Raw genomic sequence first — 16,871 nt, forward strand, 5'->3', positions numbered from 1 at the left:
AGAAAGAAAGAAAGAAAGAAAGAAAGAAAGAAAGAAAGAAAGAAAGAGAAAAGGAAAGGGAATGGAATGGGAGGGAAGGGGAGGGGAGGGAAGGGAAGGGAAGGGAAGGGAAGGGAAGGGAAGGGAAGGGAAGGGAAGGGAAGGGAAGGGAAAGAAATCCCTGAATCTAACCTCTCTATTTTGTCTCCTCCCTGTTCAAGATAATAATCATTTGTAACCACCTCTTTGTAAAGACAACAAACACTAACATCTATTGAATGACCAAAATTCCTTTACCCCAACTGTTGAGAATGAGATGAAGTTTTCTTATAATTGTGAGTATCTGGTTGCAATGCAATTTAAATATTCATTTTCATCAAAGAAGAAGAAGCAATAAAAATGTCCTTTCTCAAATGACCTGACAGTTATAAAAAGAGATAAATTATCTTGTACAACAAAACAACTTATATTAAAATTTATGGTGTGCTTTTACATGCACTATAGTTTCCATAAAACCTAGTGAGCTGGATATCATTTTTCATCACAGCTATTGTTTCTCAAATTAGCTTAAATGATGAGAGAATATTGCTTTATATACACATAAAATATAATTTATTTCTAAGTAATTTCATTTGTCTGTATGATACATATCTTTACTTCATTGCCTGTCAAATCCATAAAAAATTCTGTAATCTAGATTGCATTTAAATTTGCATTATAAAAATACAATGATCTATGGGTATCAGCCCTTGTATCTAATTTTGCTTCAATCTATACTTTGAATGGTTGGGAGAAGTCACACATAGGCTCCATGTACCTCCAACCATGACAATTGAAGACCAGTTTCTCTATTTCCAGGATTTTGCACAATCACCTTAAATATAAATATGACAGCTATAGTCAATGAGACAGATCAGCAGGTAAAGTTATCTTTAATCAGGCATGACAATCTGAGTTTAATCCTAGGACTCACATAGAGAATAAAGAACTGACTCCCATGAGTTATACACACACACACACACACACACACACACACGGAAGAGCAAAAGAAAGAGAGATAGACAGAAAGAGACAGAGAGAGACAGAAGACAAAGAGAATGAGGGACAGAGAGAGAATGAGAGACAGAGACACACAGACCCAGATACATACACATACACACAAACACACACACACACATACACACACTACAATGCTCAACAAAATACAGATTTCCAACTTGGATTTTGTTGGTGCTTTGACTCTACTGTGTTCCTCACTGTGTCTGATGATATACCCTGCATTATAAGTTTAAGTGTGTGAGATCAATGCCAAAAATATTTCATATTAGGTGTCATAACTTTGCACTTGATAGATGCTCAAATTTCCGTCTATTTGATTACATGATTATGTCCATTCTTTCTGCCTTTCAGGCTATCACACCAAAGTTTGAAAGTTAACAAGATGCCATGCTCCATTTGGTTTTTTTGTTTTATTTTTTATTTTTTATTTTTTTTGAACATGAAATGCTTTTTTTATAGCATGTTTTACAAGGGGAGGGGGTAAGAGGGGCCAGGTGGTGGAAAAGTACAAAATCTTCTTGGCCTGTGCCTTGAAACATGTCATGGTCTATACGGTACACTGCCTTGAATTATGATCTACCTGCTGTTCTTCAGAAGATATGGTACACTGCTTGAGTTATGGTCTCCCTGCTATTCTTAAGATGATATGGTACACTGCTTTGAGTCTATCTGCAGTTGCTAAGCAGGATCTTGCAGTTGCCAAGCTTCAGAGGACATTGTGCAGGTGGGGAAAGGTAGGGGGTGAGGGTAAGGGCGAGGGTCCTGGCTTCTGGCATCTCCCCCTTCTCTGTTTAGTTAGAGAAGGCATCTTATGATCAATCCCAACTATGTGAATTTTGAATTTGGATGTCTAATTATGGGGGGTCTTAGACAAGTTCACAACCCAAAAACACTGATGTGAGACGAGTCACATCGATGGTCGAAGGTTTTAGGCTGTCGACGATGGGCAACGTCAAGGGACTCTGATGTGGGTGAAAGGATGGTGAGAGCCCTGTCTTAGGCCATGTAAGCTGCACCCACTCCCAGCACCACGCACTCCTTTTCGGCTGCACTGGGTGGGCCCCTGGGAAGTGGACCTACAATAATCCCGTCATTGGGCTAACTCACAGCCATCCTAGTCCCTTGTAAATGTTCAATTTACCAACCATTTGTCAGTTTGGGGTGTAATTTTGTCATAAAGGAAGGCTCCCCAATGTTAGCGGCCATATCAAGGGCGGCCTTGGTTTAGGAAAAAGCCAATTTTTGTTGTGGTGATCAAGAGGCCAAGCTCTCTAGCGAGAGAAACGGGGGCAAAGCCAGGGATACCAGGAACCATTCTGGAGGGCGTGGAAGTCTAGCAGTCGACCGTAGGGGGAGGCAGGGGAGCCATGCTTCATTTGTACTATGACTTTCCCCTGGGTATTAATTGACATCAAGACTATATCGCCTCATGCTAGTTCTTCCCATTTCTCTATGGTCTCTTGGTTCTCCCTCACACATAAAATAATATGGCTGAATGATTATTATTGTGCATTTTATTATTTATATAAGGCATACTATATTTTGTTTGTTCCTTCTCTGTTTTTCTGACAACTTGGTTGTTTTTGTTATTTTCCCCCAAATCATACAAATTCATGGATAATAGTTATTTTGTGACATACTACCTGCTATATTCCTATTTGTTATTATGGAACTTTATCTTCTTGCAGTTTCAGTGGCAAATAGTATCATGAGAGGGTGATTTCTTTTCTGGAGTGTGTTAAGTGATATCTCAATAGATAAAGGACCATCCATAACAGAGAGTAACTGGGACATATTTTCTGAATCCCAGGGGAAGCTAAAAAACCCATCTATTTAATTATGGTGATGCTTTTTAACAATTAACAATGTACTCTCTTAATCTTTAGGAACTAAGAATCCAGGATGATGTGAAACTAAGTAGATAAATGATACTGTGTGCACAGGACAAATAAAAATGAGTAAGAGATGGACAAAGTGGCCTGCCATACCCTCAGTAACAGATACTTTGTACTTCTTTGTATATCTCCATAGTTTAATATAAAGTCAATAGTTGATTCTCAATACATAGTGTTCTTGTGTAACAGTGTCACACTTTGGGTGCAGAATCTTTATGTTGTGAAAAGTTTGCAGGGATATAAAAACATTGATAACTTATTAAAATCCAGCTGTTGGATTTCCATAAGTTCAAGTCTTCAAGATTAAGCTGCAGTGACTTTGTTAAACTTTCTGAGACAAATGCATATGGTTTTTCTCACCTTTTTGCCTTAGCTCCTCTAGAAATTAAACTCATGAATAAACTGCAGTGGAACTGAACACTTTATTATCTTATTAATAAATGATAATCAACTACTTACAATTTAAAACAGTCTCAGATTTTCCAATGGTTGCAAGATTGTAGAAAATGAAGGCCAAGTATTACAGGAATGTAAGGTTGTTATTGTCATATTGATAAGCATGAATGCAAAACTGTCTAATAACAATGATTCTTCTATGGTGTTCATATTTGAAAATATGGGATTTTTGCAAATATTGTCTCAATTCTGTGCCACGTATGTACGCAGGAAGACATTAAAGCTAAGACCTAGTTCGATTAGTCATTTAGATAGATGATTCTTAGAAAGCATTTGTTGGAATGATGGTATGTCAAGGGTGTGCACCTTAAAGTTCCAGTGCTACAAAATAAACTGACTAGTCCAATGAAACTGAATGTATTTTGACTAATCAACAAAATACATGTGATATCATTAATAGTCAACTTGGTCAGATTTAGCATCATGTAGGAGATGACCTCTGAGGTATACCTGAGTCTCTAGAGAAACTGAGCAACCCAAACAAACAAGCCTATAAGCAGCACTTTTCCATGACCTCTGCATCAGCTTCTATCCAGGGTCCTTCCCTGACTGTCTTTTATAATGAACTGGAATTTAGAAGAGTAGATGAAGTAAATCTATTCTTCCCAACCTATTTTTCAGTCATGTTGTTTCATCAAATCAATAGAACCTCAACTAGAAAAATTGCTTTTGTGGATATTTTGTAAGAGCAACATGCAAAATAATAGTGTATGCATAGTTCTGATAGCCAGTTCCAAAGACACAAGGGTAAGTGTAATGCTGTGTTTTACTGATAAGAGTGAGGAGGCCTCCTCACTGTCATGCAGTTTAAGACTCTGAGGCAGAAAACCTCATGGAAAGCCAACTCAGAGAGGCACAAAACATACAGGAAGGTAATCTCGCATTTCCACAATTTCATGTCTTTGAGAATAATCTCCAGCCACAGGAAAATGAGCCTAATTTTTCTTGATGTATCGGCACCTTTTCCTGCTTACTTTAAGTAAGTTTTTTAATTCCACTAAAAGTTTTTAAAATTGGCCAGGTGGTGGTGGCACATGCCTTTAATCCCAGGACTTGGGAGGCAGAGGCAGGCGGATTTCTGCATTTGAGAGTTTGAGGCTAGCCTGGTCTACAGAGTGAGTTCCAGGACAGCCAGGGCTACACAGAGAAACCCTGTCTTGAAAAACCAAGCAAAAAAACCAAAAAAAGTTTTTAAAATTGTTTACATGTGATCTCAGTGGATTGTCTCAGCAATCAAGTAACACAGTTTATATGAAAATGCTTAGCAAAGTGCCAAAGCAAACCTTTGATAAATAATTAAAGGCCTTTATAATGGGTGCTATAATAGGACTATTAGTAACAATAGTAACTGTGATCATTATCATTAACATTATTATTGCTTTATTAAAAGCATTACTCTAATGTATTATATTATTTTGTGTTAGTATTGTTTGCAGTTTCTGCTGATAATAAACTCACAGCTTATCTTGTTTTATGATTAGCCTGTTATTCAAAATTCTACATATAAAAATGTATAACTTTCCATCACCTAAAATTTCCTGAGAAAATTGCATACAGTAGTAGAATGAAAGCTGTTGCTTTACAAGGATGCTGTCTTCGTACCACAGGGTTTGGACTCTACCTACCTCTGATTTCACACTGTGTTCACAGTACATTCTTATTGCTCTACAACGCAAGACTGTCAACCCAGAACTGTATCACCGTTGACTATTTTCAAGGTTAATTTTTCTGTCAAAGCTGAGAACTGGGTGAGCTTATAGTAACAAATCTTTGCAACCCACACTTTAACAATGTTATGGTCCTTAATGTTTGTAGACGTGCTTAGGGAAATCTATAGCAATATATAAATGTCGATGTTTATTGCTGTTCCATTACTTTGGTATGGTTGTTATTTTCACTATATAGAAATGGAATTTTTCATGAATTACTTTAGAATCCTGAGGAAACTATAATAGAAAAAAAAGATTACAGAATAGTGCTCAGAAATTTAACAAGCCCCATCTTCACAGTTTGCCAGGTGTATGTGAGTTGCTTAACTGCACTGTATATTCAAGTCTTTCTTTGGAAGAGGAACATAACAATCTCATCTTCCTTAAATCAGAGGATTGTGATATTTGAAAATATGGAAACATACAAATAATTATTTTAGAATTCTATTATGTCATAAATACATGCACAGCTAAAGCTTCTTTACTAATTCAAAAGAGAAAGTGTAGCCAAAAAACTTATAGCTCTATTTATATGCGCTATTATATCTTTATGTAAATATTCAAGAGGACAGCCTCCACTTATACCCCACATTAAGCAAATGTTTAACTGAAAACTGAGATGTCAGTCTCCTTTTCTTACAGTTAATCCTGCCATGGAAGAGTCAAAAAAATGAAGATCCAAAAGGGTCTGGAACAGACTGGTGACCAACAGCTACTTTTAAAGATCTGCTTCAATCATGAAGGCACCAGGATAACTATCAATTGGTATAGGTAATTGTATGTTTAACATTAAGATTCCTGAGATATTTGGACTCTAAGCATATGTCTTTATCTTTCCCTTAGTTAACATGTACTCTCTGTTTAAGCCAAATTAGTAAACTCCCTATCAGGATACACATCTTAATGCTATTTCTTTCCATTATTATGCATAAGTCCATGCAGATGCTCATAAATATATATGTGATATGACAAATTGAAGATGAATGCATAACACACACATACACACACACTATATATATATGTTATGTGAAGTATGCAGGCACTAAACATAGTCTTAATTTTCCAAAGAGTATCAGGGGTAACACCATTTTCCTGTGTATGAAAGCTAAAATTCTTTGAAATGCTACATCCTAAAAACCTTTCCATATGTTCCCCACTAGTCTCTAACATAGACTTTATGTAAGCCAAATTAGTATATAGATTTCCTTAGTCTGGGCTTAATATTTTTCTTTAGTTTAATTCTCACAATTTTAATGTATGTATTATATATGTGGGGTATGTGTTTGTGTATGTATGTGCTTGTGTGTTCTGTAGACCATCTTTATGTATAACATGAAGCCCTTAAGAAGGCATTATATTCTATAGAACTGGAGTCACAGATGATTGTGATCCACTATATTGGTGATGGGCCACAAATGCAGGTCTCCTACAGAGGCAGCAAGTGCTTCCAACCACTGGACTGTATTCCCATTTTTAACTATATTTCCATTATTCTATGGTTTAAAATATTCTTTGATTAACATTTATATAGTTGATGGTTTCTTCATCAGAACTTTCTTCTCTGGATTTAAATAAGTATTAATCATTGTTAGTTGTCTTTTTCTGGCTCTCAAAAGACTTGTACAAATAGAAACAATTAGATGATTCTAATCATTTGCCTTTGTTATTTACGTTCTGTAATTTCATTATCAATGGAGTTTGTTTTCATTTCAAAAGCATTAAATTATTGCCTACCATTTATTTCCTTTGAGGATTTGAGATAAAAGCATAATAAAGGAATTTAATAGAACTCTCAGAGTAAATAGAATATCAAACATGGAAAAATTACATGTCACTCATTAACTCAGGCTGTTTTAAATTGCTTAATATGTGATTTTTTTTCTTTATAGGTTGTAACAGAATAGTGATACTCTAACCTAAAAACATCCTACTTGACTACTATGATGATTTATTAAGTAAAATGTATTCTTCTCTTCCAAGTGAAATTGGTCTAATTTCAAATCTAGGAAGTTGAAATCTCTATTTTTTCCTGTGTTGATTGTTGTAGTTGTAAGAGAAATTTTAGTTGAATCAAAATGTTTTCATGGCCTCAGTAATTAGAGTCAGGTTGTTTTTTTGCAAAGAATTGAGGTTTGTGTCCCACCCACAGAATGACTTAAAACTGTCATTCCATTTCCAGGGGCTCCACAGTTTCCTCTGTCTTTCTTGGGTACCAGCATATACATGGCCCATATATACATATGTGGTCAAAACCTCACACACATAAAATAATAAATGTACATTTTATAGAAATTTAAGATCAAATATTTTCATTAAATATTAATAAGTGTAATCAATACTAATTATACTTATTATACAGTACACAGTGTGTGTACTGTGTAAATCAAACTCAAACCTTCATAATTAATGGTAAGACATTTAATATGGAAATATTGCAATGACAAAATAGAATGTAAGAAAGTAGCCATATAAGTCTTCTAAACAAATTTGCAGTTTCAGAAGTATATTCTGTGAAAAGAGGTCTTTTTAAACCATCAGAAACCATTATTTGTACAACTGACTCTACTGTCTGAGTTCAGTAACAGAGCAAATTCTGCAGGTGTGAGAATTTGTACTTATATCTGAAGAAACAACTGTCAAAAATGAAATCTCACATTATATAAATAATTTGAAATAGAGATATGTAAATATTGACCCTGAATATATATTTTCAGGTTGCCATGCCACCAATAAGAGCTGTATAATACTATGTATTAGGTTAAAATGTTTCAGTGAAATATAGGATCAGTTTTACTATATCAAAAAGTAAAATCTTGCAAATGCTAATCAATGTGCAGATGAGAATCAGATTGTCTCCTCTCATCAGCCTCACCCTCCTTATAAAGCACCTGTAAAATACTCCATGTTGACAAAGTCCCTCATGTTCAAACAATTAATTTTCAAACAGCTGAGGTATGATTGTCCTCTGCATTTCAATTTAATGCCAAATGTTGCCTTTGTTTTTGTGTATTTTCAGACTTCTTGGTTCCAAGTTCTTATTAACCAACTCTTTCTAACAACATTTGAGTTAGCAAAGGAAACAGTCCTTTCTGAAAGATGCTTGTAATAATGTCACCACCTTTTCTGAGTGAGTTAAGCCTCTGAAGATCTCTAGTGTATTTCCATGACTTGACTCATCACCTCTTCGCATCCTGAAATTCTGAAATGTCTGTTCAAAGCGGGCCATGAGGGTGGGTTCTTTTCTCCTTTTCCTGGGTGTCTTATTTTACACACACGGCAGACTCCCACTCTCCTTCACTTTACCCCTTTCTGTGTATCCTTCATATTCGTCCCTTCTGCTCCACATTTCCTCCATTCTCCTTTCACTTCAGCATACAGTTCTGTATCTCATAATAAACTTGACAAGCAAGTTAATCATTTACTCCATGTTGCTTTGTAATAGGTAAGTATATTGAAACAATAGACATTCATGAAAACTTACTTTAGTGAATTATTTTAAGCATGAGATTCTCTGAAATTAATGACTATTGATAGAATGTGCTAAGGATGAGGGGAAAATATAATACATCAAATTTCTGATGTAGTTAACTAAAAGGATGATCCTCACAGTTTAATAATCCAGAAAAATAAAGAGAATAAAGATTTTGTTTCAGATTTGTTCATAGTGTGGGAAGTACTGCTAAATGAAAGTTCCTTTACTGTTTTTTCCTCCTCCTCCTCCCCTCCCCTCCTCCCGTATCCACTCCCTTCCTCTTTCTGTTCCTCCTCCTTTTCCTTTTTTTTAAATTTTTTTTTTTGTTTTTTTTTTCAAGACAAGATTTCTCTGTTAAACAATCCTGGGCTGTCTTGGCCTCAAACTCAGAGATTTACAGGCTTCTGTCTCCCAAGTGCTGAGATAAAAAGCATGTGCCACTCTCAAGATTTCTTTATTTCTTATATACTTTTGTTTTATTCATTTCTTGGTATTCTAGTGTCTCTATCTTTGTTCAAGTGTCACAAAGTGATCTGAAAATGAACGTAGATATTATGAAAACAGACATCCTGCGTTCCAACCCTGGTTCAGTGCTTAGAGTTTACAGGAATATGGGTAATCACTCATCTTCTCTCATTTCAGTACTTCACTACAAAAAGCACTTAAAATTAAAATTGGTGATTTGGTGAAGAATGACAAGTGGAAGAAAGAGCTAAGAGGAGGCTAAGAGCTCTGGCTGTCGTTCTAGTGGACATGAATTTGATTCCTAGGACCCATATGGTAGCCCACGACTATCAATTACTCCAGTCCCAGAAGAGCTGATATGTGATACTCACTTCTGCCTTTGATGGCATGCACAAACATTTTTAGGCAAAAGATTAATGTACATAAGAAAATTTTAGATTTCATAATGAGAACTAAGACAATGTACATTCTGTGAAATAAGTTCTAATTTTTAGCACTATAAATATGGAGACAGAGACTGTAATGAAAACTGGGAGCAATGATTCAAGTGTGTGGTAAAACTAGAGATGCATATATAGTCAAGACAAAAAAAAATAGGATCTGTATCAGGAAGTCTCAATGAACAGAAAGCAAAAGACTGTATTCTGCGATAATTTCGTGCTACCAAGTACAAAGAAGTACTATGTTATATACTGAAAGACAATTCCGAATGAATACAGAGAAAATAGGAGTGTTGTGACATATTCATCAGAAAAGACTACGCAGATACAGGTTTAAGCAAATACAGTATTTATTAGTCGGCTGGTGTTCTGAACCCTAGTTCAGACCCTGAGCCTTTCTCAGGGTGAACTTTTTTATTGGATATTTTATTTACATTTCAGATGTGATCCAATTTCCCCATCTCCCTTCCATCCAGGAACTCCTTATCTCATCCCCCTCTCCTGCTTCTATGAGGATGTGCCCCCACCCACCCACCCACTCCCACCTCCCCACCCTCAAATTCCTCCACACTGGGGCATCCAGCCTTCTTGAGACCAAGGACCTTCTCTCCCACCTGTGCCCTACAAGGTCCCCCTCCCCTACATATACACCTGGAGTCATGGGTCCCACCCTATGTGCTCCCAGGCTGGTGATTTAGACCCTGGGAGCTCTGGTTGGTTGGTATTGTTGGGTGAACTCTCAAACACAAAAGATACACCATGGCTTAACACACCTCAGTTGGCAAGAACAGTTAGCAGAAGCAGAACTGCTTAAGACAAAAAGCAGGGTTAGTGTATGTAGCAGGTCTCTGTTCTCATCTGACAGGTTTTGCTGCCTCCCTGCTGGGTTCCAAGATCTGAATGGTACTTCAATCATGACATCAGTTGTCCTAAGACCTGTGTACCTGTTAAAATAGCATTGGTGCATGCTGAGAATACAAAGAAGGCAAGGAAACCCAAAGGAAAAACCTGAAAACATTAGTGTACACCAAAGATGGACATAGGGCACTTGCCTACAGCTTGTTTTCCTGTGGGCTTTCAAAGTAGGAATTCAGAACTAAAAAACAATGTACCCAAACACAAATTCCAAAATGTCCTTATGTATTAATTATTTTGGTATGAAAGGAAATTTTCATTAGAAAATAAAGAAATTCAAATATTTTCTACTTACCCAGTATTTCAAGTAGAAAACAGTAAGAGACAATGAGAAACCTGAAAAAAAAGTCTCCTGAAATTCATAAAAAGGCTCTACAGGCATCTTACTCTGCATTTGGTGGGTCTATTTATGACATTCATATTTTAGCAAACTTATAAGTTCATTTTAGAATTTCTATGTGTGTGTGTGTGTGTGTGTGTGTGTGTGTGTGTAAATATGCCACACCACATGCGTACAAGAGAAAGAACAAACTTGTGAAGTTAGTTTTCTTTTCTCAGCTTTACATGGGTCTGGGGATGGAAAATACTATGATGGGAGAAGTGCTTTCTTTCAAAATCATCTCCTAGGACCCTGAGTCCACGTATTAATTTAAAACATATTAAACTTACACTCAGCAGATAATGTGGCAGCTTCTTCAAGATTTTTACTGGTGAATTTCATTTCATTGCAAGTTAAAGAGAATTTATACATATGTATGTATATCTGTATATATGTTTACATACACAAACATGTATGCATACAAAGGTACATTATGAATATAATTGAGACTTAAGAAAATAAATTATCATTAGAGTTAACTACTCAAATTATATTTGTAGATATTAAAACAGAAATAAATTATGTTTAGTATATTTACAGGCCATTTTTGAACATTCATTTAAAATATAAAAGCATAAAATAGCTAAGTACATTTTGAAAAATAAAACCAAAATAATAGCTAAGTAGTACTCCATTGTGTAAATGTACCACATTTTCTCTATCCATTCCTCTGTTGAAGGACATCTGGGTTCTTTTCAGTTCCTTGCTATTATAAATAAGGCTGCTATGAACATAGTGGTGCTTGGGTCCTTGTTGTATGTTGGAGCAACTTTTGGATATATGTCCAGGAGTGGTATAGCTAGGTCCTCAGTTAATAATATGTTCATTTTTTCTGAGGAACTGCCAGACTAGTTGTACCAGCTTACAATTCCAGCAACAATGGAGGAGTGTTCCCTTTCTCCACATCCTCTAAAGCATCTGCTATTACCTGAATTTTTAATCTTAGCCATTCTGACTGGTGTAAGGTGGAATCTCAGGGTTGTTTTGATGTGCATTTATTTCCCTAATGACTAAGGATTAGGACAAAACGACAACCAACAAATTGGGAAAAGATCTTTACCAATCCTTCATCTGATAGAGGGCTAATATCCAATATATACAAAGAACTCAAGAAATTAGACTCCAGGCAACCAAATTACCCTATTAAAAAATGGGGTATAGAGCTTAACAAAGAATTTTCAACAGAAGAAACTCGAATGGCCGAGATGTTGAACATTTCTTTAGGTGATTTTCTACCATTTGAGTGTCCTTAGTTGAGAATTCATTGTTAAGCTCTGTACCCCATTTTTAATATGGTTAATTGATTGTCTAGAGTCTAATTTCTTGAGTTCTTTGTATACTTTAGATATTAGACCTCTATTGAATATAGGATTGGTAAAGATCTTTTCCCAATCTGTTGGTGACATTTTGTCCTATTTACAGTGTCCTTTACCTTACAGAAGCTTTGCAGTTTTATGAGGTCCAATTTGTCAATTCTTGATCTTAGAACATAAGACATTGGTGTTCTGTGCAGAAACTTTTACCCTGTGCCCATATGTTCCAGGCTCTTCCCCACTTTCTCTTCTATTAGATTCAGTTTATCTGGTTTTATGTGGAGGTCCTTGATACACTTGGACTTGAGCTTTGTATAAGGAGATAAGAATGGATTGATTTGCATTCTACTATACTTTGACCTCCAGTTGAACCAGCACCACTTGTTAAAAATTCTGTCTTTTTTCCACTGGATTGTTTTAGCACCTTTGTCAAAGATCAAGTGACGATAGGTGTGTGGATTCATTTCTGGGTCTTCAATTCTATTCCATTGATCTACATGCCTGTCATGAAATTCTTAGGCAAATGGATGGAACTAGAAAATATCATCCTGAGTGAGGCAACTCAATTACAAAAGAACATCCATGCTATGCACTCACTGATAAATGGATATTAGCCCCAAAGCTCACAATAACTAAGATACAACTCACAGACCACATGAAGCTCAAGAAGAAGGAAGACCAAAGTGTGAGTGCTTCGGTCCTTAGAAGGAGTAACAAAATACTCAAGGGAGCAAGTACAGAGTCAAAGTACGGAGCAAAGAATGGTGGATATGCTACCTGGAGACTGCCCTACCTGGGGATCCATCCCATGTGGAGTCACTAAATGCAGGCACTGTTGTGGCTGCCAGGAAGTGCATGCTGACTGAAACCTGATATACCTGTCTCCTGAGAGGCTTTCCCAGAGATGGATGCTCACAACTAATCATTGAACTGATCATGGAGTTCCAATGGAGGAGGTAGAGAGAAGAGTAAAGGAGCTGAAGAGACTTGTGGCTCCATTGGAAGAGAGACAATACCAACCAAACTGAGCTCCCAGTGTCTAAACCGCCAGCCTGGGAATAAGCTTAGAGGGACCCATGGCTCCAGCTGTATATGTAGTGGAGGATGGCCTTGTCAGGCATTGGTGAGAGTGGAGGTCCTTTGTCCTGTGAAGGCTGGATGCCCCAATGTGGGGGAATTTGACGGCAGGGAGCAGGGAGTGGGTCGATCAGTGGGGGCACACCCTCATAGAAGAAACAGTAGAGGGGACAGGATAAGGGGTTTCTGTGGGGGAAGAATGGGGAAAGGGAATAACATCTGAAATGTAAATAAACAAAATATCCAATAAAAAATATTAAAAAAACAAAATAGATTTCTAAGTGAGAAAATTTGAAATATTAAGTAACATTAGTAAATATATACAAATTAATATCAAATGGTAAAATGATTAGAAGTAGAAAATACAAGATAAATGTATACAAAATTGAAATACTTACAACATATGAAAATAGAATTGAACAGTATTGTGTAACATAATTGAGATTATGCCATAATTAAACCCATTATTTTGCATGCTAATCTGAAAAATGAATAAAAATGTAAATACATAAAACTGACACTTAAATAAACATAAAGAAATATAGAATTTTGAAAAGAATTAATTTCCCAGGATATACTACAAGTAACTGAGGAAACTGAAAGTACCTTCACAAAATTTAAATGAATCTCAGCAGAGAGAAAGAAATAGGAAATCTTACGAAGGCCTAGGGTGTAGAAAACAAACCAAGATGAATAGAAACTTGCTATCAAGACTTTATTTTTATAATCAATTAAGTAAGGGCTGAGAATTTACTGCTAACCTTTTCAATAAAGACAAATGCCTGCATGTTTTCCTCCTACTAGGAGGCCAAATCCAGTCATGATATGAGAATTTGTGCCCATTCTTATGATATTTTGTTCGACAATGTTCATTTGATAACTCTGAAAGGCCAGCTCTTCTCCTCTTCTTCCTCCTCCTCATCTTCCTCCTCCTCATGTTTTCTTTTTTTATCCACTTTACATCCGGATCCCTGTTCTCCATCCTTGTATATTTCTCCAAGAATCTCTCCTCCCACCCTGAACCCTTTACCTCTGAGAGAGTGGAGTCCATCCTGGGTATCACCCACCTTGGCATATCAAGTTTCTGTGATGTTAAGCACACTTTCTTCCACTGAGGCCAGATAAGGAAACTCAGACACAAAGACACATCCCACATACAGAAAATTAGCTTATGAGACAGAGCCCAGCTCAGTCTTTCTGGAACCACAAAAAGACTGAGCTGCATGCACATCTGCTACATATGCCAGGGTGCCCAGGTCTAGCCCATGTATGTTGATTAGTTGGTGGTTCAGTTTCTGAGAGCCTCCAAGGGTCCAGGTTAGTTGACTCTGTTAGTATTCTGTAGAGTTCCTAACCCTCTCACCTCGGGTCCTCAACCCTCTGCCAACTTAAAGAGTCCCCAGTATCCATCTAACATTTGCCTGTGGGTCTCCACATCTGTCTGAGTCAGGGATTAGTGCTTATTCATAGGATAGATCTCTAGCTAGGCCAGGTATTGCTTGGCTATTCCCTCGGTCTCTGTTCTGTTTCCTGTCACTGCATTTCTTATAGGCAGGATAAATTTTGGGTTGGAAGTTTTGTGGGTGGGTTAATGTCTCCATCACTCCACTGGGGTTCTTACAAGGCTATATTCCCACTGCTGTGATTTGCAACTACAGTTGTCCCATCAATTCTTGGAAGCCTCCCCTATCCCTAGTCTCTGTCATGTCTCAAAGTTGCCTCCACAACCCCCAACCCCTGCCAGCTGCAGATTTCCATTATTTCTCATGACCATTTGGCCATCTCCCCTGTCTCTTACCACACCTGATTCTGACCTCCATTCTCCTCTGATCCCATTTCCAACCCAGTTCCCTCCCTCCAGCTGCCTCTTATGACTTTTTTATCCCCACTTCTAAGAGAGATTCAAGAATTTTTGCTTGGGTCTTGTTTCTTGTTTAGTTTCTTTGGGTCTGTGAAGTATATCTTGGGTGTAATGTATTTTATGGCTAATATTCATTCACAATTGAGTACATACTATGCACGTCCTCCTGGGATTGGGTTATCTGAAACAAGGTGACATTTCTCGAGTTCCATCCATTTTTCTGCAAAATTCATGATTTTAGAGAACATAGAAAGAGTTTTTCTAGGGGAGGTGGAGAACAGACTGGGAAGAGCGGTATCATCGGAAACTGGTCAGAATGTAGTGTATGAGAAAATGAGAGATAATTAAAAGTTAAAAAAATTCACCAAACTATAATACTTTATGGGTTAGGGATGGGATCTTGTGGCAGTTTCCCCCTCTCAGCACAGGGACTAGTTCTACTTGAACTTGTCCAAGCCTTGTTTGTGCTACCACATTCTCTGTGAGTTCATTTGTGTGTCATTCCTGGTGTAGAAAAAGATATGCTAAGCAATATTAAATACATATAAAAGAAGATTCACATGGAAAACTATAAATGTAGATGAAGTGTTCCAGGACACACTTGAAGGCTCAACAATTGTCAGTGAAATTGAAATTCAAGAGTAGCCTAGACTACACTGCATCCCAGAAGAAGAAGAAGAAGGAGGACGAGGAGGAGGAGGAGGAGGAGGAGGAGGAGGAGGAGGAGGAGGAGGAGGAGAAAAAGTCAAGTCCTTGAGTAAGATCACTTGTGCAAGCCTGGCTGTCTGTGTCAGATCTCCAGAAAACATGTACAAAAACTGGATACACTACTGAGCATCAATAATCTCTAAGGAGAGGTAAGAGGTTGAGAAGGAAGAATTAATCTGAAACAAGAAAGCCAGGTAGCCTGTACATCACAGCACATGTATGAGAGACCCTCAAATTAAGTGAAGAGAGAATAACTCCCAAAAGTTAGCTCTTATCTTCACACAGGCACATCCCTGCACACACACATATCATGCATGCATGCATACGTAAATCATTTCCAGTACATAAATTAAAATTACATATTTTTACATAATGTAAGTTTATTTATAATGCAATGAGTAAAACAAACAACACACACTGAACCAGAGTTCAGTAGAATTCTCTAGAATTGTGAGATGTTCAGCATCCTCAAATCTTGAGTATTTTGAAAATTGGGTAAATCCATTGATATTTAAAATAACATCTTAGTATTTAAAGGAAAATAACAAGATAATAATCAATAGCCATAGTGAATAAATGAGAATGTTAGCAACATTAAAAAGAAAGAGAAAAAACGTCTAGAGAGAAACTGGGACACATTGTCTTTTAGGTGAGATATGTAAATTAGAGGATACTTGACACCACAAGAAGTTATCATTAAGAGCTCTTTGAGGAACGTTCTGGCCCACATGACAAAGTGCAGGTTTACTTCTGGGAGATTTCAGAGACAGAAAGGAGGCATCCTGCAATGTGGTTGATAAATTAGCCCATAGTGTTTGCCACCAGTTAGGCTGTCACTTAATCACAGCTAGTAGGGAAAGAGAAAAGATTTGGACCATTTTAAATGTGTGTCTACCATAGAGGAGGTCTCCATGCCTACCCCCTAGTAGCTTAGGTTTTGGTACTTTCGCTGATGAACTTCAGTTGGAGATGTAAGAATGACAGAGACACAGTCAGCCTCCCAGTAACACTACTTCCCTGTAACAGTGGGAATTACAGTCAACAATGAATATATATAGAAAACCTGTAGGTGAGGCTAACCTGAGTGGCCCCTAGTGAAACCTCACAGTGCTACCCATTAACCCATTGGCATATGGTAACACA

The sequence above is a fragment of the Grammomys surdaster genome, unplaced genomic scaffold (genome assembly GCF_004785775.1).
Source record: "Grammomys surdaster isolate TR1022 unplaced genomic scaffold, NIH_TR_1.0 133, whole genome shotgun sequence".
NCBI lineage: Eukaryota > Metazoa > Chordata > Mammalia > Rodentia > Muridae > Grammomys > Grammomys surdaster.